This window comes from Hydra viridissima, unplaced genomic scaffold (assembly GCF_058129835.1).
Source record: "Hydra viridissima isolate aposymbiotic clone 2 unplaced genomic scaffold, HvirCarnegie_v1 scaffold_15, whole genome shotgun sequence".
NCBI lineage: Eukaryota > Metazoa > Cnidaria > Hydrozoa > Anthoathecata > Hydridae > Hydra > Hydra viridissima.
In genome coordinates this window covers 318,884-341,662 of record NW_028324314.1, presented here as the reverse complement: position 1 = coordinate 341,662, position 22,779 = coordinate 318,884, and the positions used below count along the sequence as shown (strand labels likewise).

The following is a 22,779-nucleotide window of genomic DNA, read 5'->3' as shown; positions in this document are numbered from 1 at the left end:
TAAGAGTGAAATAAAAAGCCAAAAGTTCTTTAGTTTTTTATAATATTGTTTAAACATTAAATTTTTTATTTGATTAGTAATTAAAATGTCATAATAATTATTATTTTGATCATAATTAAGCTTGACGTTAAATAAGAATGTGGCTAGCAAAATTAATTGCTCTTTTTTTGCAGAGAAAAATGAGTACAAAAAATGTACACGCCACGTAAAAATAAAATCAGATTATTATCATTTTACAAAACATTCAAACATTTCCACATCCGTACACACAAAATCATTCTAAACCCAATACCCTTTGCGAAAGCCATTCAACAAGAAAATGTGAAAAAAAAATATATTCCAAAAAAAATGATAGTCACACTAATGTACCATTCGGGTCGCAAGTTTCGTATTTATAAAGAAAATTTCATATGAATCAAAGGTTATACATTACATATTATATAAAGAATTCCTCAAAAAATATTCCAAAAAAACACAAGCGTTTACCCGAGCAGCCTGTATCGTTGGGCCAACGTTGTTTTGCGGTAGTTGACGCAACCCTGTGTGATTTGCTGTTGGGCCGACCGTGTTTCGCTTTAGTTGGCACAACCGCATTCGATTTGCTGTTGGGCCAACCATAATTTGCGTTAGTTGGGGCAACTGCGTTAAATATGCTGTTGGGCCAATCATATTTTGCGTTAGTTAGCGCAACTGTGTTAGATTCGCAGTTGGGCTTACCGCAAAAATCTTACGAAAAAGTTGGGCTTACCGCAAAAATCTTACGATAGTTAGTGGAACTGCATTACTTATGTTGACATATGTAATTGCATTTGTTAATCCAAATAGTTTTTTGGGCCAACAAATGCAATCATTCTTCCTTAAAAAATTTTGAAAAAAATTGTGGGTAACGGTGGTAGTAATAATTATAACTACCATTGTTACCGTCATTTTTTTAAAAAATCAATAGTAATTTTTTATTTCTTTTTATAATTTATATTAGGTAGTATATATACTAACTATTGTTAGTATACTTACAATAGTTATTTTATATATACTGTTATAACTATATACAACTATAGTTATATATATATATATATATATATATATATATATATATATATATATATATATATATATATATATATATATATATATATATATATATATATATATATATATATATATATACTCTTATAACTATATAACTATAATTATATGTATATTCTGTTATAACTAAAAAGTTAAAGTTAATATATATATATATATATATATATATATATATATATATATATATATATATATATATATATATGGGCAATTCCACGGCGGAAACTGAAAAAGTAGTCAGATTTTAAACTCTTTTTTGTCAGCTTTTAACAAATGAATATTGATGTAGACACATGAAAGTTTGTTTAAAATATACCTTTAGTTCTAAAATAAATGTATTTAAGTCATTTTTATGGTTCCGAAAGTTACAGTTTTTCTCATTGATTCATGTTAAAAAAGTACCACTGTAAAATGTTATTTTACCCATGATTATTTTTGAATATTCCGAAATATTTTAAAGTGATAATGGAGCTAAGATGTTCAATTTCTTGTTGGTCAGATTTTTTTCTTTAAAAAATAAATATATTTCAAAAAAATAATAAAATAACTTTTGGAATTTTCATGTAACGTAAGTTAACAAAAACATGATCAAGTTTTGTTTTTTCTAAAATTTAATTTGAAAACTTAAATTTTGTAATATCATATGTGAAAGAATATTAAATCCTATATTTATACATTAAGATTTTTGAATAACGATGCTTAGTTAAGGCACATTTTCATTTTGAATTTGTGTAACGTAAGCTAAAACTACATTTATTTACAAAAGTTACAGGGCTTTTTTCGTAAAGTTTTTAACATAAAAAAAACGTTTTTCATCGCAACTCCCAAGGGATTTGAAAAAAACAAAAAATTTTTAAAATTACTTTTGTTAATTACTTTGAATGAATGAGTTTTAATACAACTGCCGTTCTTTTGTTACATAACTCTAAAAAATCTATCACGAAATAATAGATATAAAAATTCCACGAAAATAATCGCAAGGTAACGTAAGTGATGTAACGTAAGTTAAAAACCTAGTATCAAGAAAACAAGTATATCTTTCTTAGCCGGTCACCTCTGATAACCTTTTTTTTTATCATTATAATTAGTATTGAATTCTCAACATCTTATAAAAATTTCTAACACGATCCGCATTAATGGTTCGCAAGTATTCGACCTAAAAGTTGCAACACTTTTTTTACCTAGTTTTCTGCGTAAAGTAAGTTAAGTGGCATTTTCAGTAATAAATTCGCCCTCTTTTGGCCAGACTCAAAACTTTTTAGCTTGTTTTATTCTTTAGACAGACAGCTTTCATAAAAATCAGCTAAAAATTTAATTTACAGTTTAAATATGCAAATATTTGATAAAGTTGTTGCGCGTGTAACGTAAGCTAAAAATGGAATTGCCCATATATATATATATATATATATATATATATATATATATATATATATATATATATATATATATATATATACACATTTATACTGTTATAACTATATGACTATAACTGTTAGTATACTAACTATAGAATTGTTGTAGACAAAATTGTAAGTTTAATTAGAAATAAAAACTAAATAAGCTTTTAAAATTTATTCTGACATTTGTAAAATCTTTGATTATTCTCACATTTATAAACTCTTTACACATTTTTATTCTTATTTTATGTGCTCTGTTAAAAAGAGGATCAATCATCAAAACCTATGAGCAAAAGGAATGCAAGCCAAGTGGCCTTCTTTACACCAAAATCCAACACACTTTTTAGCAATTTGGGTGTAATGAGTGCATTTTAAAATTGGATCTGGTCTGGATAAAGAATATATACCCAAATCGCTAGCTGTGAAGGGTGGCAGTTCGTACAATGAAGTTTTTGTTAAAAATTGTTGATAAACAATAGTAATATTATTGTCAATCTTCAAGATGTTTTTTATTAAAATAATACTACCGTTTTTGAGCAAAAATAATGAATCATTTTTAGATACACGAATGAAAATGTTGTCAAACTGCAATTTTTTATATTGAACACAATCAGCATTGATAAATTCAAAAGGAATGGACATATTTTAGCTCTATTTTACTTTTATTAGCCATAGTCGGTAATAAATGCTCATGTTCAGACAACCGACATGATTTGCTGTTGGGGTAAATTTGAATGATGGATTAATTTTTTTAACTTTCCGAGGTAGTTTTCAAAAGGAAATGTGCTCACTGAATTTAATGCTCCAAATAATAAAACATCATCAACAATGTGGATTAAATTATGAACATTATAAACGAAAATGCTTTGTCCATACAATAAAGGAGCAAGTTCCACAAACTGAGTAAGAAGTTTACGAGAATACTCGGCATAGTGATAACAATGATTTGTTTTTAAGCAACAATACATTACTGTAGAAAATAATAAGAAATGTTGATACATAGTATCGTTTAAAATTTTTTTAAGCACAACTGGTCCAGTATACAATAAAAACAGACAAAATTCAGTAGCCTTTCAACGATCCAACTCCTGTAGAGATCGCGGCTTGCGACTAAATTCTTTTGGTATCATAAATTGAAAATTGCATAAACGCTCAGAGAGTTGAGTGATCAGCTTTGCAGAAAGTCTACTTTTTAAAGGGCCTTTTTTCCACATAGCTAAAAGCCGGCGCATCACTCAAAGACACACAAGATGCATGTAGTCAAGATTAAATCTGCCAACCAATCCAATATTAAGCTTTTTTAGTGGACTAGCAGCATGATGATGTGAAGGATCAAATATTTTGTCAAAAGATAATAATAATAATGGTGCATTAATTTCTGGTAATATTATTTTTCCATCAACCCATTCACCTTTCTGGATGCAGCGCTCACATGAGTTATAACCTGAGTGCATTTTTATGCATTTTAAAAAAGCTCGAGCTGGCGCGTCACAAACAAAATTCGAAATTGTAACCTGAAACAAATGATTGTCAATTAAAATTCCTTCTCTTTCAAGAACTTTTATTTCAGAAATGAAATTATTTAAAAATTCTTTGACACTTGCAGGCTTTTTATTACCACCATAGATACCAATAGTAAAAGGATTCTCACTAGGAGAGCCTTTCACGATTCCAAGAAAAGGCCACAATTGATAAGTAGAACTTTTGTAAATAGGCAAACCATCAGTGTTAATCAAAAGAGGTATAGAGTTATTTAACAAACAATTCAATTTTTTTGCATGGAACATTTTAACTAAGTTATTTTTGACCCCAACATGGCAATCATATACAAAAAATACCATCTTCTAAATGATTTATATTTATTTGTCGTGGAGTTTTCAATATAATGCGAGCATCAAGAGGCAAGAATTTGTGGAATGGATGAAGTAGTTTTAACAATTGTGAAAAAAGGGTCACTGGTATGTTAAAACTTATTGCCCATTCTCTCAAAAGTGGAATTAACTGTTCATCAGATACATCATCATCGAAAGATTTGGATTCTGAAGAAATAATATCATCTTCTGAACTGTATATACTTGTTACGTCAATAACCAAGTTGTCCGATTTTACCAACTCTTCTGTATAAACTGGATCAAAATGTAAATCAGCCCTACCTATACTATCTACAATAACATTTTGACTGTTATCAAAGTCTTCTTCGAGATACATTTCAACAATTTTCTTAACATCATGACGCCTTTTCCAATATGATTTTTCTTTAGATATCAAAAAAGACATTGTTGAAATTAATGAAGGACTTTTGGTTCCTGAACATAGAGAAATTTAATATTAACAAAATGATAAACAATGTTTTTATTATATGAAAACTAAATTTCAAATAACAAATAGCTTATATTTCTAAAAGCTAGGCTATACATATACTGTTGAATATATGTATATGTATATATATATATATATATATATAACATATATATATAATGTTTTCATATGTTTTAAACAATATATTTTTGTTATATGAATATTTAAAATAATATGTTTTTATTATATAAAAAGTTAATACCAAATAATATATAGCTTATATACATATAATGTTGTGTGTTTATATATATATATATATATATATATATATATATATATACACATGTACAAACAAAAAAAATTAATTTAAAAAAGTTAATCATTTTGATTTCCCGTAAAGTTCGGGTTAGCAACAAACAAAAAAACGGCTTTTTTTGTTGTTTTTTTCGTGATGGTAACCTTCTTCTTGTATATTGTGTCATCCATATTTTAAAGTTCGTTTTAGCGTTTTTTTACCACGCTACACAGTGTATCGCTTCATACAAGCTAGGTGGACAAAAATATTTTGCTTTGTAATTTCATTCCTGAGTTTTATTGATTAGTTATGCAGTTGGGTAGCCTGGGGCAGGCAGAGGCCAAATTACCCCGTTTAAGCTTAAAGGGGCGCCAAAAAGTCAATTTTACTATAAAAAGTATTTTTTTTTTTTTTTTAATTTTATTGTAAAAAAGACGATATTTTATTACTTTTAAGTTTTTAAAAGTTTTTGTCTTGAAAAAGATAATTAAGTATTAAAATAAAAACTAAATTTCAACACATAAATAATGTAATAAAATTTTGCCTAAAATAAAAATACACTCACTACAAATATACAAAATATAAAAATATACTCACTACACTACGTAAAATAAAAAAATATTTTATTAATAATTAATTATTATCGGATGAATCATTGTTACTTTCAGTACCCGATGAATCGGACTCTAAATAATCTTCATCGTCACACATAATTCTATTTTCATCAAGCTGTGGTGGTATTATAGGTGGGATAATTAAATTCAAAACTTCCAACGGTAGTTTACCAGTTTTCTTACTTAACAATTCTCTGTGTGAGTTGATGACAGGATCTGATGTTACTAAAAGCATATTGAGCAAATCTATATTTGTGCAAATACGTGAATTTTTTCTTCTAAGGTGTTCGCGGAATCGACAAAAATCTTTATTGCGGGCTTCTTGAGACTCTTCCGACAGTTGTCCTATTGGAAGAAGGCATGTTTTTATAACTTCCGTGCTATGTACAAGTATTTTGTGCACAGTAACAGGCATATAGTACCACGGATACAGATTAATATAAAGAGTTCTGGTTTCAGAACAAAGTTTTTCAAATTCATAATAGTTAATATCATAGCCAGAGGAAAGTGTTCTTAATAAAATACTGAAATTTTTAATGAGATTGATGTCTAAACCCATAATCTCGCCACTCAACTCTGGCTTCATAAAAAACCTGCGAGCTGTGTTCCCATCATTTGTATTCCCAATACCAGGTTTTGGTTTATCTACAATAAGACCCATCTGCTTTTTAAATTTTTGTTTGATATCTTCTGAACGTTTTTGGACACTAAATTTATCTTCATCGCTTCTAACTTGCCACTTTTTTATATCTAAACGATAGCTAATGTGTAGCATGCACTCAAAAAAACGAATCCACGCATGCAAAGTAGACAGACCAAAACCATAATGTTCTTTTTTAACAACTAAGTCTTTTAGTTCACCGTTCATCATTTTAAGAGTTACACCACATATGTAACATTTTTGTTGGGAACTTGTGTCAGTCAAGGCATTGCAAACTTTTCCATCTATCATTGATAGTATTAGGTCGTGTTTAACAGTAATTTGAGATTCCTTGAGTCTTATAGATGTTGGAATAAGTTGAGAAACTTCTGTTAAAACTTGGTTAGTTTCTGTTGTAGTTAAAAGATTTGTTTCTTTTGAAAAAATAAATTTAATTGGTCGGCAATAAAGCGTGGATGAAGGTCGTGGATTTTGCCAAATAATATTTTGAGAGTCACTCAGTCTTAACGGAACAAATGAAAATACAAGCAGAAATTCATCAGTAGCATCAGAGTTTTTAAATCTCTGTTTGTATGTGCTGTGACCGGAGCTCCCATCACATCCCCATTTGCTAATTAGTGTGAATGGCGTAGTAAAAGCAATACTTTTAAGAACTTCGCATTGGGCTTCAATTAGGCGTTCAGTAGTTTTATCAAGTATAGCTTGTAGGCTAATTTCGGCACGTGTTTCTGTAACAGAAATATGTTCATCTAATGGTTAACATAACTTTTTCGACTTGCATAGACTATAATAAGATGGAAATAATATATGCCCTGCCTTTAAAGACCACTTTCTCGTCTGTTTATAAGAATGACTTGTACATTTAGAGTCAATGTAATAAGCTAATGCCTCGTCACGATTTAACTGCCTGCCCCCACAAATAAAGTCTTTTGATTTAATTTTTTCTGATGATTCCAGACTTTTTCTGATTAAAGTAGCTTGGTTTCTGTGCCCCAACGCACGGCATGCTACTTCAGCAGCTGTGGTCAACTCAGTTGCACTTTGCGATTTTACTAAGTTTTCAACCCTTCGCTTTTTGGTTTTAAAGGACGAGTCTTCAAAGTTCTTTTTTGGTCGTCCTTGAATTTCTCCAGATGATGAAAAAGTACATTTCTGGTATATACTTACTTTAATTTCTACATATGCCCCCTCTAACAAAATTTTGTTTTTGTTTAAAAAACGCTCCATCATCATATGTGCTGCAGACCATTTTTTTGCGAATTTTGAAGCCATACATGAAATTTTTAACTGCAAAGACCTCTCAGAATCTCTAGCCACATCAGTTACATCAGTAACACAAAATCTTTGCAAAATAAAATCCATTAAACGAAAATTTCTTTCTTCTTGATTATGTCTTTGCCATTCTTCAAATAACTCCATTTTTTAAAAAAAGAGCGCACATGATCTAAATGAAATTGAATAACAAAAAATTGTGGATTTATGTGGTGAAAATTTTTTCTTTGTTGTACACCTTAGGACTTTAGCAAAACACTGTTAATAAATTAGCTTGGATACATGTGGATACAAAAAGTTGTATAAATTTAAAAACTAAAAACCAAAAAATATTTTACAATTTTAACCCAGTTTTTTAAACCATATTTTAACACATATTGCTTAAAATTTTTTGAAATAAAATATTTAATGTAATTAAATAGCACTTACCCTCAAAAGTAAAACCCATCGCTGCATTAAAATGATTGCTTCCTTTAATTCTTGTTAAATGTTAATGCAACCATTGTAAACTTTTAATTATTTTTTTTCAAAATTTAAATTACATTTTAATGCCTCTTTAATTGCTTATAACTCATTGCTCTGTAATGTTTTTCATAATTAACACCGCAAGTTATTACTAATGTAGGACTGTTATTGTGAAAATATTATCAATTAGTCGATTTCTTGATATGACTTTTGTCCACCTAGCTTGTACGAAGCGATACACTGTGCGCTGCTGAGTTGAAAATTTTAAAGTTATCTATTATATTCTTTGTTTAAAATAAGTTTGGAAGTTATCTATTATAATTCTGTTTTTTCGGTTTATTCTGTTATTATGTTATCGATTTGAACTGATGCAAATGTCATAATAATGATTACATTGTTTTTAGTTGATAATTGTTTGGGTAAGAATGTTTGCAGTTGTTACATTTTATGAAACCAATGAATTATCTGTTGTTCCTATTAACTGGCTGCAATATAATGACGAAAAATGCATTTGTTTTTGGCCATTGTATACTACTGACCTTAAAACAAATAAAGCTGTACAATCTGCAGAGCCTCCTAAACCTAGTTGGAAACGGTTTTTTGTTAGAGTGCTGCAATCTTACAGTAAGCTTATTTTACATGCATTTAATGGTTCTGAATGTCCTAATTAATTCGAAAAAAACTTCATTTTAGTTATTATTATCTTAAAGGCATATATGTTGCTAGTTTGAAGTTGGACATTGCAGAGAACTGCTCAGAACTTACAACAGAATCAGAGTTTGACACACAAAAAAGAAAAGTCAAAAGGTAATTTTTTTATTCTTACTTCAAATTGTTTTATTATGTCAGTTAATTGTTAAAGTGATGTTTAAAAGCATGCTATGTAACAATATGCAGCATATTGTTACATAGCATATCACATAACATACATAGCATATTATATGCTATGTGATGGTGTTCATTCCATCTATTGTTGATATAAAATGAAGTTTTATTTTATCAATAGATGGAAGGAACCCCATAACTTTAGGTATGCTGCATGAGATTTTTAGATTATTATATATAAATTATAGATTATTAGAAAGAGCTTCAATTCCTTTTTTTTTAATTAAAAAATTTGGTAAGATTAAAAAGATTAAAAAAACCAATTTAGGTCATTACCAATTTCATGGAATGAAGCATATGATTCAGATTCAGATAGTGCAAAATCAGAAAGTGGAAAAAATTTGTCTGTTTCGATTTCAACTTCAAACCTGCAGTTTCCTACTCCTCCTCATCCTCAGTTGCAATCCGGTTTAATTTTTGCATATTTAAAAATAAATTTATGAATCATTTATGATCCATCAAAGTTAAATGACATTAATATTTTTCAAAAAGAAATGTTATGTTATACCATATTTTGTTTTTAAAAATAATTGATATTACTATGTTTATAATGAAGTGTTTGTGCATAGTAATTCAAAATGGGCTTCGACTAAATATTTCATCTACTAAATCCACTATCTGCTCTCCCTCGTCATCATTTGTAAAAGATTCATCTTTTAGTAAAGAAGGTTAACTTGTATTTTTTTTTAAATATATACAGTGTCTTAAAAAATTATCCGACCAAACATTTTTTAAAATATTTTTCCTAAAAAAAGTGCTGTATTTTCATAAATTTAGACTTTTTTGGTAAACTCAAAATTGATGAAAATAAAAGAACATGTTTTTAAATAGATTTTATTTATTTTAATGTAAAATATGAATCACAAGGTTTTTAGTCTTAAAATAAAGGAACTTAGGTCGTTTTTTTATTGTCAAAAAAAAATTCGACCAAACACATTGTTTGTTTCATAACAAGTTATTATATAACAAAACAATTATTTTAATACTTTGTTGGGCCTCCCTTTGCTTGGATTACAGCTTCTAGACGTCTAGGCATTGATTCAACTAAAGATTTTGTTTTTTCTGGTTGAATCTTTTCCCAGGCTTCTTCAATTGCCACTTTGAGGGTATCTTTTTTGGAAAATGACCGATCTCCAATTTTTCGGTCTAAAATTTCCCAAAAATGTTCAATGGGATTAAGGTCCGGTGATTGTGCGGGCCATTCCAAGACCTTAACATTATTTTCAGCAAACCACTCCTTGGTTTTAGTGGCACTATGCTTGGGATCGTTATCTTGCTGAAATGTATAATCAGATCCTAGCCAAAGTTTTCGAGCAGATGACTTCAAATTTTGCCTTAATATGTTTCTGTATTGCACCTGATCCATTAAAGTATCAATAAATTGGAGTTTTCCGACACCCTTCCAAGCCATTGAACCCCATACCATCACGTTACCGCCGCCATACTTGACAGTTCCTCTTACCCAGCTTAATTTGTAAGCTTCTCCGGCTTTTCTCCAAACTTTTTGGGCTCCATCAGATGACTTTAAGTTGAATTTCGATTCGTCGCTCCACAGGATCTTTTTCCAGAAACTTAACGGCATGTTTTTGAACTTCTTAGCAAACTCCAATCTTCTTTTCATGTGTTTCTTACTCAAATATGGTTTATTACGCACAAGTCGTCCTTGAAATCCCTGGTCTCGGATACGATTTCTGATTGTCTGATGGGATAATTTGATTCCATAATTCTCTTCAGCTTGCTCAGCCAGTTTTCGAGCAGAAATGAAGCGATTTTTCTTGACTTGTATAATTAAGTTTCTATCAAAACTCTTAGAAGTCTTTTTTTTGCGACCCTGCCCTTCTTTTGTGGCTGTTGTTCCGATCAAATTATACTTCTTCATTATGTCGGATACTGTATTATGAGGAATTCCAGTCTCTTGCTGCACCTGACGATAGGTTTTACCCTGATTGACTAGATCAACAGCTAAATTTCTCTGAGAAACAGTCCAGTGACGTTTACCTCCCACCATTGTACTTAAAAAAACATGAAACCTTTTTTTTATACATAATTTTTTTTTTTACTACAAAAAACAGTTTTTTGTTATGCAATTTCATTAATTGTATAAAAATTTGCTAAAATATTTCAACAAATTTTAAATAAAATTAATTAAACTTACCTAAATATCGCTTGGTTGGATAATTTTTTTACAAGCCTATTCAATACTAAGTTCCTCTTAGGACAAATAATAAACCAACTGAAGCATGAATCAAAAAATATGAACGCTAAATAACATACTATTCCCAATAGAATTGAAATGACAGACAAAGTAAGTATCGCTATTCATTGTTTTTAGTATAATTTAGAGCGTAAACATTTTTTTTTGGGAAAAACTTGTTTGGTCGGATAATTTTTTGAGACACTGTAAGCACGACTAAATTACTAAAACGTATATATAAGTAAATATATACAAGCTTAAATAGTTTTTGTAAATAGACAACCAAACTACACTACTATCATCGATACCAACGCCAATGCTTACTAGGGCACTGCAAGAGGAAAAATCACCTGATTTGGTTAATCGCGATACTGGAGATATGTTTCATTTTTTTTTTTTTTTTTCATTAATGGTGACTTTGTTTGTTTTTTCATATGCAACTAAAGGTATAAAGAAAATCTTTTGTTCCTATATACTTCTATTTCTATTAAAGTATTATTTTATGCATATTTAAAAAATCTTTGTTTCGTTTTTCTTCACATTTAGTAAATGATGGTAGGCAACTTATATTATTAGAAGAGATCAAACAAAATAACAAAACTATAATTTTGCTTCCACAACAATTATTGGCTCAACAGCAACGTGGCAATATAGAAACAAGTTTTGATGAGTTTGGGCTTCCTGTTTCATCAACGGAACAGTTACTAAAACTAGAAACAGATTGCGTTTACAATGATCTTCAGGGAAAGCTTGTAAGATATTTGTTATGATCGTTTAGTTACTCTATTTAAATTACTTTAAAGACATAGTAAATAATGTCTTTTAAAATTGTTTTTTTTTCCCTTAGACACGATTTTTGGGTCAGTCTGGTGGAACAATTATCAGTGAATCAACTAGAAATGTTATGAAGCGGTTGATGTCAAATAACATAGCAGTGATTTGTAATTGGAAAGGAAAAGGGGGAAAGTATGCTTTTGGCAGTAGCAGGCTTTGTCAAATTATAAATAGTGCGTTTTTTTTGCATTTACGGTCATTATTTAATCTTACTATTTGATTTTTTAATTTAAGATTTGGTGTTTCTTATAAAATGAAAGTAAATTAGTTTATAGTTAACAATTATGCGTGTGTATGCTTAATACATATTTTATTTCATTTAGATGCTGTTCGACGTAATCCTCCAACATGCCGCAGTACGGATGCCGAGGTTGCTTGTGCCATTAAAGCATGGCTTCGATTTGCAAAAGATCGTGATGGAGGAAGGAGGAGAATAAATGTATCATGAGAATGATTCTATCTGATAAAGAAATCATATATAATTTATGATTGAAGATATTATATTTATGTTCATTGTTTTCTTATTTATGTATAATTGTTTAAATAGATTTTTAACTAATAAACATTTTACTAGAAACCCGCAAATTTATTAACTTTAAATACTTATACGTTTTCAACTTTCATTGTAACGTTAGTATCAAAGCGTCTAAGGTCAAGGTTGTTCTGACGTTGGCTCAACTTAGTGTTCTCACAAGGATTTATCAACGCTACATTCATGCATTAGAAAAATAACAGCGCGCCAACGCATTCCCAACAACATTGAGTATAATCAATACCAACATAGACTTGATGGGCCAATGTTGGCTCTTCAAGCTCTAATCAACAGTGCGCCAATGTAAAATCAACATTATTTGGTTCGGCCAACGTTGCGCCAAAAATTTAAAACCATGATTGGGCCAATGTTGCGCCAACAATATTGAGCATATACAACACCAACGTAGGCACGATGGGCAGCCGATCATATGCCAGCACGACGCCTACTTACGGCCTACCAAAAATCTTCGTTGGCCCAACAATCAAGAATACGTTGGTCCGACAAACGTCGGGCCAACGTTTTTGTGATTGTTGGGCCAACTCAAACTCAAATGAAAAAGTTTAAGTTATAAATTAAATGAAAATAAAAGCTCAAATTTGTGATTGTTGGGCCAATTCAAACTCAAACGAAAATAAAAACTCAAACTTGTGATTGTTGGGCCAAATTAAAACTCAAACGAAAAAATTTAAATTATAAATTAAATGAAAATAAAAAGCAGAGCATAAAATGTGTGTGGCTAAAATAAATACAAAATTGATATGAAGAAATTTGGAAAAGATATTTAAAGACGAAATATAAAAAATATATAAAGAGAAGAAACTTTATAAAGTTTTTTGTAAAATAATTTATAGAAAACGTTTAAAGAACATATAAAATGAATTTTTTAGAAGAAACGTTTGTACGAAATATTGATCAGAAAATAAAACTAGAATAAATTTACGAGAAATTTAAATTAGTAATATAGCTTAGAATTTAAAATTAAAAGTAGAAACTAACAGATTAAATTCGAATTTATTAAACAATAATTTAGATCAAAACCTTCACTAAGAAAATAAATTTGAAAAACTAAATTAGTCACTTAAATTTGAAATTTAAAATAGAAATTTAAATTTGAAATTTAAAATAGAAATTTAAATTTGAAATTTAAAATAGAAATTTAAATTTGAAATTTAAAATAGAAATTTAAATTTGAAATTTAAAATAGAAATTTAAATTTGAAATTTAAAATAGAAATTTAAATTTGAAATTTAAAATAGAAATTTAAATTTGAAATTTAAAATAGAAATTTAAATTTGAAATTTAAAATAGAAATTTAAATTTGAAATTTAAAATAGAAATTTAAATTTGAAATTTAAATAAAATAATTTAGAAATTTAAATAAAATAAATTAGAAATTTAAATAAAATAAATTAAAAACTTAAATCAGAATTTTAAATTAGAAACTTAAATTAGAAATTAAAATTAAAAATTTAAATTAGCTTTTTAAATTAGAACTTTGAATTAGAAATTTAAATTAGAAATTTAATTTTAAAATTAAATTTTAGAAATACAAATTAAAAAATCAAATTTTAGAAATTTAAATTAAAAAACTAAATTAAAAAAACCAAATAAGAAGGTTATTTTATAAGTTTAAATTAGAAATTTAAATTAGAAATTTAAATTAGAAATTTAAATTAGAAATTTAAATTAGAAATTTAAATTAGAAATTTAAATTAGAAATTTAAATTAGAAATTTAAATTAGAAATTTAAATTAGAAATTTAAATTAGAAATTTAAATTAGAAATTTAAATTAGAAATTTAAATTAGAAATTTAAATTAGAAATTTAAATTAGAAATTTAAAATAGAAATTTAAATTAGAAATTTAAATTAGAAATTTAAATTAGAAATTTAAATTAGAAATTTAAATTAGAAATTTAAATTAGAAATTTAAATTAGAAATTTAAATTAGAAATTTAAATTAGAAATTTAAATTAGAAATTTAAATTAGAAATTTAAATTAGAAATTTAAATTAGAAATTTAAATTAGAAATTTAAATTAAAAATTTAAATTAGAAATTTAAATTAGAAATTTAAATTAGAAATTTAAATTAGAAATTTAAATTAGAAATTTAAATTAGAAATTTAAATTAGAAATTTAAATTAGAAATTTAAATTAGAAATTTAAATTAGAAATTTAAATTAGAAATTTAAATTAGAAATTTAAATTAGAAATTTAAATTAGAAATTTAAATTAGAAATTTAAATTAGAAATTTAAATTAGAAATTTAAATTAGAAATTTAAATTAGAAATTTAATTTAGAAATTTTATTTGAAAATTAAATTTTAGAAATTTAAATCAAAAAATTAAATTTTAGAAATTTAAATCAAAAAATTAAATTTTAGAAATTTAAATTAAAAAATTAAATTTTAGAAATTTAAATTAAAAAATTAAATTTTAGAAATTTAAATTAAAAAATTAAATTTTAGAAATTTAAATTAAAAATTTAAATTTTAGAAATTTAAATTAAAAAATTAAATTTTAGAAATTTAAATTAAAAAATTAAATTTTATAAATTTAAATTAAAAAATTAAATTTTAGAAATTTAAATTAAAAAATTAAAATAAAAAAATTAATTTATAAAATTATATTAGAAATTTATTTTTTAAATTCAAATTAGAAATTTATATTACAGATTTAAATTAGAAACTTAAAGTAGAAATTTAAACTAAAAATTAGGGATGCGCCGAACTCAATTTTTCGCCGAACACCTAATCCGAACGTTCGGCCATGAAATTTTACCGAACACCGAACGGTTCGGCAACCGAACTCTTGCTATTTTTGAATCAAAACATTAGTTTTGAAAAATTGTGTTATTAAACATTTAACGTGTTTGTTAAAACATTAGTAAGGGTTTATAATTTATGTTTAAATTTTGAAATATTATAAAGTAACTTTGAAAAGTTAATTTATTATTGGATGATTGTTTGTGGTGTAAAGAAAAGAAATGTTAACATTTCTATTTGTAGTGCAAACAAAAATGTTAACGATTTTTTTTGAAAAAAATAATTAATACAATTATTAAAGTTAGGTAGTATAAATAAATGTATAACATATAACGTAAAGGATAAAATAATATAATATGTAACATGTTGGTTATATTTTAAGATATTTTTACACAGTTTAAATTTAAAATGCTTTATTTTTGGTTAAACCTCTTTTTTATAATTTAGTAATAACATTTTAATCTTGTAAAAGTATAAAACAATGTCTTCTGAAAAAATGTCTTTTAAAAGTACTGTGTGGAAATATTTTGAAGTTTCTAAGAAAGACATTCGTTTTTGTATCTGCCTACTATGCAAAGCAATAATCTCGAGAGGTGGGAATTGTCCAAAAACATTTACCACTAGTGAAATTAGGCGCCATTTAAAAAAAAAACACCTTGTAGAGTATTTATTGGCTGAAAAAGAGTCTGATAAAAAAAAATTTATTGAAACATCAACCGTTTCTACATCAAGTGATCCAGAAATAAAAAAACAATTAACATTAGTAGAGAGTATTAATAAAAAAAGGTTGTGGGATATTAATGACCATAGAGCAATCAAGATTCACAATCGCATTGGAGAAATGATAGTGTTGGATATTCAACCATACACAATTGTAGAAGATCTTGGTTTTAGAAAACTAATTGAAGAGATATGCCCTAATTACCAAATACCCAGTAGGAGTTACTTTAGTGAAAATATTGTTCCACAAATATATGGTAATCTGTTTAATTCAATCAAGAGTAATATATCTGCTGCCAGTTATATCTCCCTTACAACTGATATTTGGACAGCAAATAGTTCAAATGTTGCGTTCATAAGCATGACAGCACACTGGCTCAATAATGAATTTTCCCAACAGAGAGCAGTAGTCAGAGTTATGCATTTTCCAGAAAGTCACACTGGAAAAAATATAAGTGAGTATTTACATAAAGGTTTGCTAAGTTTTGAAATTCCACACAAAAAAATTCACATTGTTTTACGAGATAATGCTGCCAATTTGGTAGCTGGTGTTAGAGACAGTGGTTTTAAGTCAATGCCATGTTTTATACATACAATACAGTTATGTATACATGACTCAATTTTGTCGCAACAATCTGTGAAAGAAACTTTAGTTTGTTGCAGACGTCTGGCAACACATTTTCACCATTCACCAACAGCAGCAGCAAAATTAGAAGCAATTCAGGAACAACTTGGTACAAATAAGCATATGTTAATACAAGATGTTGCTACAAGATGGAATAGTTCCTACAATATGATTGAAAGGATGCTTGATCAAAGAGTTCCTTTCGCAACTTATACAGCTGATCATGCTACCCAATCAACATTAAGTTCATACCAATGGAGTTTATTAGATAAAGTTTTTCATATTTTAGAACAATTTAAAACTTTAACCGTTAATCTCAGCAAACGTGAAGCATTTTTATCAGATGTTGTTTCTTCGATTTTGGCTCTTAAAGTATTTTTTAATCAAGCATTAGTTTGTGAGGCTTTTTTAAGTATAAATACTTTAGTTGAACAATTGAAAGAGTCAGTAGACACAAGACTGAGTACATTTTCACATGATAAGTAGTTATGTCTTTCCACCTTTTGTGATCCTAGATATAAATTTATGTATTAAAAGGAAGATGAGAATGTAATAAAAAATTGGCTAAATGAGCAGATGCAAGAAATAAAGCAACATAATTTAGAACTTGAATCCTCTGATTCGGATTGTGAAGGACCCGCAGTAGGTGACAAAAATGAAGTGTTTGTGAAACCAGTGTATCCAAAATTTATTGAATGTTTCGGCTAGTTTCTAAACTGACAACTATAAATGAATGTGATTCCAATTTTTCAATTACTAAAGATAGCAAAAGGTTTAAAAGATCACACTCTAATGTGCAAATGATCATCATGGAGATTGAAGAGTATTTAAAACTCCCTCTTGTTATGGAAAAAGAATGTCCTCTTTTATGGTGGAAAAATTGTGGAAACTCTTTAAAAAATTTAATGAAAATAGCCCAAAGGTTTCTTTCAGCACCAACTTCTTCTTTTGAAAGTGAAAGACTTTTTAGTACAGGTGGCAACATTTATGAACCAAGTAGAAACAGACTATCACCAGAAAATGGTGAAAAATTAATGTTTATACATTATAACTTGAGAGCAAAAAGTGATAATTGATTTTCATGTTTTTGAAATTTAATTTTTCTAAAGTTATTGATTCGTGATTTTTATTACTATTACATAATAAAATTATACATTAATAACAAAATACTTAATTGGAGCGTTATTATGGAACTCCATAATAATGTGTTTCCCTAAGTTTGTTTCATTCAAATATTTTTTATCAGTTAAACCAGTTGAGTAGCAAGCTTGTAAGAATTTCTCAGTAGAGAAATTAATTTATTTTACCCAGCAACAATAGGCATCATGTTTAACAAACTTAAGTTCAATAAAATATCTTTTTCGTTTAAATTCCAATTTCTTATTTTAAGATTAACAAATGGTGATTTTATAATATTAGATTTTTGTGATTAAATAAAACAATACCTAATTGATGTAGGGGTATTTGTTTTACAATTATTTTAGTCAAGTAATAGTTTTGGTAAATCTGTTATTCCATTTGGTCCGATTAAATTTATTCTTTATTGAAAATACATAATAAAATTTAAACTAAAACTGTATTGAAATACATTTATAAAATCTTATGTCCTTCTATGTTCAATTGGTACGCATTTTTTAATAAAAACTCTATCCATTTAAACTGTAGCTATGGTACGAATGAGTTAAGTTTTATTTATATTTAGGTAAATGTATGATGATTTCCAAATTTGCATTATTGGCCGAACCTTTGCTAAGGTTCGGCCGAACCAAACGTTCGGCAAAATAGCCGAACGTTCGGTTTTGCCGAATGTTCGGCGCATTCCTACTAAAAATGTAAGTAAGCAACTTAAAGTAGAAATTTAAGTTTGAAATTTAAACTAGAAATTTAAAATAGAAATTTAAACTAGAAATTTAAAATAGAAATTTAAATGACAAATTTAAATTACAAGTTTAAATTAGGAATTTAAATTAGAAATTTTATTTTAAAATTAAATTTTAGAAATTTAAATTAGAAATTTATGTAAAAAAAATTAGAAATTTTAATTAGAAATTTAAATATCATATTTAAATTAGAATTTTAAGTAAAAGAAATTAGAAACTTGAATTAGAAATTTAAATTAGAAATTTAAAATAGTAATTTAAATTAGAAATTTAAAATAGTAATTTAAATTAGAAATTTAAAATAGTAATTTAAATTAGAAATTTAAAATAGTAATTTAAATTAGAAATTTAAAATAGTAATTTAAATTAGAAATTTAAAATAGTAATTTAAATTAGAAATTTAAAATAGTAATTTAAATTAGAAATTTAAAATAGTAATTTAAATTAGAAATTCAAATAATAATGAATTTTATACTTAAAAGTAACAGGATGTTTGAATTTGAAACTTAAATTTTTTCATTATAATGAGAAATTTCTATCCGAAACCAGAGGGTTAAAGTTTAAATTTAAACCGTCAATTTAATTTAAATATGAAGATTTAAAAAACTGAAAGAAAAAGCTTAAATTTGAAAATTGTATTAGAACTTTAAATTACATATTTAAATCAAAAACTTACTATAGATATTGAATAAGAAAATCAAACTTGAAACAGCAATTAAAACTTTGAATTAGAAATTTTCATAAGAAGATTAAGGTAAAGTTTTGAATTATATGATTTTTTATATAAATAAGCTACACTAGAAATATTAATTAGAAAGCTATAATAGAAAACTAAATTAGAAATAATGTGAGATTTGAGAACCAGAAAATTAAATTTGAATCTTAAGTTCAAAATTTAAATTAGTAAGTTTAATTTCAAAATAAATTAGAAATTCAAACTACAAATTTAAACTAGAAATGTCAATTAGGTATATTTATTAGTAACTTAAATACAAATATTGAACTAGAAATTTACATCAAAAAGTTTAATTATGAGTTTAAATTACAAGTTTAAATTAGAACATCAAATTTAACATTTAAGTAATGAATTTAGAATGAAAATGCTATTATTAGTTAAATAATTGAATTGGCTCATGCTGTAAGGGAATGAGTCAACGCTTAGTTTTGAGAAAACTAAACAAAACTTTGCATTCTCTTCATTTTTGACCAAAAAGATGGAATTTTTTGTATATGAATTCTTTACTACCCCAGTTACTATAAAACATACTTGATTAATGACATTTACAATGCTTTCATATAAAAAAAATCATTAAAGTTGATTGACTTTTCCCCTTTTAGCATAATTTGAATAAATACACAGATAAATGTGTTTTAAAACAATTTTATTTACTAAAAACACTAAGAAATCAATATTTACATATACTCTTATTTATAAATAACTAATTTCATAAATATATACTATCTTTAAATAAATCTCTTTAGTCTGAGATAAGCAATACGAGCAAATATAACTTAGTCATAGTTTTCTAATTCAACTACTTCGGTTGTTGGCCACATATAAATTTTAGCATAAAAGTCTTCAAATTCCACTGGAATATTGGGTAGTAGTTTTTTTATGTCTGCCATTTTTTTAATCTTTATTGATACTTTTCCTGCAGGGTAAGCTTCTTTACTTGGAAGACATAAGTTTGGGAAACCCGTTGCTCTAAAAGAAAAGCTGTGATTCATTATAGAATCAATGAAAGGTTGCCCAATAACCTTAGATGGAAATTTTATATCATATGTGCAGTGCATAAACTTGCTTATTGAAAAGTACTGCTTTTTGTCCTTTTTGACTAGCTTACCTTTGGTTTCATCAGAAACACAACTTTTTTTACAAAACTGCGGCCACCACGTTTTGAAGTCTAAAATTTCTGGAAAGGATGTTTGCATCAGTGCATGTATTCCAATTGTGACAGCTGTCCTGAAGTCATTTGAAGTTCCCTCTGATGAAGAAGAAGTAATGGGCATGAAAAAAAGAAAGCAATGGAGGCACGATTTTTTGACTTAGAAATCATTGATCTTTTTGCAATAGTAACACTTCTTGATCCCAGATTCAAGCACTACTTCTTTAGATCCCAAGAAGCCTTTCAAGCTGGTAAAAAAAAGTTTTTTTGAAATTTGACAGTTCCATTTTGAACCAAAATGAAATTACTCCTGTGATGAAAACTAAGTCTATTGAGAACACTGGGTTTCTTCAATGTTGCAAAATATCATTGCAGAGTCACAAAATACAAGGTCCAAAAATATAACTTCCAAATTGGCAAAGGAAGTTTTAAACGAGTACTTAGAAAGCCCAACATCTTCATGCTGTTTAGAGTTTTGGAAAGAGTATGTAGAGAAAACAACATTAAAAGCAAAGTTTGGTTTGGCAAAAGTGGCAAAGAAACTGATATTTCGGCTGAAATTTCAGTTTCGGCTTCGGCTACGGCTTAACTGAACCGAAATTTCGGTACTTTCGGTTTCGGCTCAAATTTCGATTTCGATCGATCACTAGTTATTGTTTCAATGCCACGGTTTCAAACCGTTCCTTAACGTGACCCATATTAACACATACTTGCTAGAAAACGATACACACAAATAACTCTCGAGAAGAAAACGAAGTTTCCACAAAATGCAACGATACTTACCAATCCACTATGATTTTAAAAGGAGCAAATTTTCTGAGTGGTGTTTTCTTTTGTATGATGATTGAACTTGATGATCGATTTTTGTGTGATGATCGAACAGCAAGAGTATTGATGACATCAACAAGTTTGATCAACTTCAAGCTTGCATTCACTATTTATACAATCTTACTTGGAATTGACGACAGATTTGTTTACTAACAAAAAGTTAATATGAAAGTCTGTAACAAAAAAACACACAAAACGACTTTACGATAATCTACCCCATGGATAGATAGTAAAAAAATGATGTAATGAAACTTTGACAAAATGATTTTAACATCTCAATAAAAAACTAACATTAAATATATGAAAATAAGTAAAAAGAGAAATATATACAAGCTTTAGAGAATGAAACTAATCGTTTAAATTATATTTTATCTATGGCTAAATATACCACTTAAGTTTATAATAGAGTGCAGATCTTCAAATAAGAGCTGCAACGATTTTAATTAAGTATATTCAAAAGAACATGAAATAGTACCGTAGGCATAAAACTTTATCACCATTTACTATATCACCAATAAATATGGAAACTGAAAGAATGATCTTTTGCTCAAAAAAAAGTATTCATAAAGGAATAGACTAAAAGAGATCAGTAGCCTTGAAAGAATTCTTGAAGAGTCACATAATTTAAAGTAACATGATTTAGATAATGTTATAACTTTACCATACAGACTTAACTTCATAACGTTATGCTACTAGTTCATACACATTTTATTACTTCTGACAATATGCAAACAACAAATCGCAGTGATCAGGTATCGCAGTGTTTAAAGAACTAAAAGTTAAAGACTGCTGATCTCTTCAAACAAAAAAGTTCATTTTTCTCAAAAGCAGAAGAAGTAGACACTGTGGGTCTTCCTGTAAAGTATTCAATTATGGCTTAAGAAGTGTCATGCTTATGACCTTCAAACATAATTGTCCAAGCATCTAATAAAGTAATTTCACCATACAGAAATGTTTAAGAAGTGTAATGCTAATGACCTAGTAGCATATTGTCATTAAATTTAGTGCTTCCTTTTGTAGTGTTAACTAAATATAAAAGCAAAAGTATATAAACTGATGCTAAACCATTGTAAAAGGTTAGCAAAATGAGTATGATAAAAATTCAAACCTTCTCATGAGTACAGCCATTCCAAACTAATGTGAAATTTGTTTTAACAACAAACCAATCTTTGAGACCTTAAAAATGCAATAACGCTTTTAAAAAAAATTTGTGCAAAAAATGTTGTGGTGAAAACTAATTTATTATTTGAAAACTAAAAAACTACAAGTCTTATATAAAAGATTATGAATTTATTATGAATTTTACAAAAAAGTATAAAGTTTCAAAACTTGTTGTTATATATCAGTGCAACTTAATATGACTCTAAGTCATTATGCCTATAACCAGTGCAACTTAACATGACTCTAATGACTTAGAATCATATTAAGTTGCACTGGTTATAGGCATAACAGCTATTTTTAAAAAAACTTTTTATTGCTGTTATAAGACACAATTGAATCAATAATGATCAGTTTCAACTGGGTTTAGAAAGAATCATT

General features: G+C 27.1%; 2 pseudogenes; both read left to right on the top strand.

The window, feature by feature from the left end:
- The window catches only part of LOC145182606 (uncharacterized), a 286,819-nt pseudogene that overhangs the window by 125,279 nt on the left and 138,761 nt on the right, over positions 1 to 22,779 (top strand).
- On the top strand, positions 9,515 to 12,388 carry LOC149878014 (uncharacterized; annotated as a pseudogene).